This window comes from Mus caroli, unplaced genomic scaffold (genome assembly GCF_978045245.1).
Source record: "Mus caroli unplaced genomic scaffold, Mus_caroli_1 scaffold_20, whole genome shotgun sequence".
Taxonomy (NCBI): domain Eukaryota; kingdom Metazoa; phylum Chordata; class Mammalia; order Rodentia; family Muridae; genus Mus; species Mus caroli.
Genome location: NW_028227275.1, coordinates 51379708 through 51381074, shown reverse-complemented (window position 1 = coordinate 51381074; position 1367 = coordinate 51379708). Strand labels below are relative to the sequence as shown.

The 1367-nt window shown below is 45.1% G+C and overlaps 1 pseudogene; it reads right to left on the bottom strand.

Annotated features, from left to right (window-relative positions):
• Window positions 1-489: 489 nt before the first annotated feature.
• On the bottom strand, window positions 490-841 carry LOC147000172 (vesicle-associated membrane protein 3 pseudogene; annotated as a pseudogene).
• Window positions 842-1367: the final 526 nt, after the last annotated feature.

Genomic DNA, 1367 nt, shown 5'->3' with positions numbered 1-1367 from the left:
TTGGGAAGAGTTGGGAGGAGGGTTAGGAGGAGTTGGGAGGAGTTCTTCTCTTCTGGGTGTCCTTGGTGAAATTTACAAGGCAGCAGGATTGGGGAGTGAGTTCTTTCTGAATTTTTATCTCCGTGTCCTCCTCACAGGAAGCCAGGCAAGTGCCTGGCTGGGTCTTTTACAATTATTGCATCTCTAGTTGTAAAGTATAGAAACAAAAAGGCTTTTTGCTGGCTATAGAGAACAAAGAGCTTCTTTCTGGCTATATTTTTAGAGATTCAGGGAAAACAAGCTTGGGGAACGTCCAGGGGCTTTACCTTCCAGGGAGAAACGCTCTAAGTCGGGGTCTCACAGTCACACCTCCAGTTTGGAGTGTATATGAAAAACAAAGGCACATTTTCTAGGCACTAAACTGTATGTAAACTAACAAAAATAATCACTTGGGGGAAAAAAAAAACAATAGGTAAGCTCGATAACCCAACAGGTTCTAAGAAGAAAGTCTCAAAGAAGATCCTGACCACCGGGCTTCAGTTTCGTCTGTTCTCCTTTAAGAGACACACCACACCACACGACAATGATGATGACAATAATCACCAGGACACTGATCCTATCACTCACATCTTGCAGTTCTTCCACCAATACTTTCTCTTCAAGTTGGCAGCACTTGTTTCAAACTGCGAGGCACCTGCCAGCGCCCGGCCCTCTAGCTCCGAGAGCTTCTGGTCTGTTCTAACACCTTATCCAGATGGACTCTCCTGATGTCAACCACCTCACCTGCTTGATTTTGTGTCTGCTGGAGTCTTTGATTACTGCCAGTGGCAGCACTTGACCCCGAAGGCACACCTGTAGACATTTTTGGCGGCAGCGGTGGCGGCCTCTTATGAATTTTATAAATCTCCTTACTGGTCATCTCATGAAGAAATATTCCACTGTAGAAGAAACAGCTCCACAACAGTGTTCCCTAAAGTGCTTGTTAAAGAAATGAGGGTGGGGAGGCTGAGAGATGGTTCAGTGATTAAGAGCACCTTCCAGAAGACCGGGTTCAATTCCCAGCACCCACATGGCAGTGACTGTTTGTAACTCTAGTTCTGGGAGCTCCAACACTCTCACACAGACATACATGTAAGCAAAACACCAATGAACATAAAATACAAATAAATAAATAAATAATTTTTAAAAGAAGACAATGAAAGGGAATCACAGCTGGAGATGGTGCTTGCCCTACAGGACCCTAGATCTGAAGAGCCTTCCAAAACTACACAGAAGAATAAACGGTAAGGAAGAGAATCCAACACCTCCACAGGAGATCTCAGGACAGCATCCTCTCTGACACACTCACTGACTGAAGGCTGTGTTCCCATCCCTCTCCCTAAGACCCA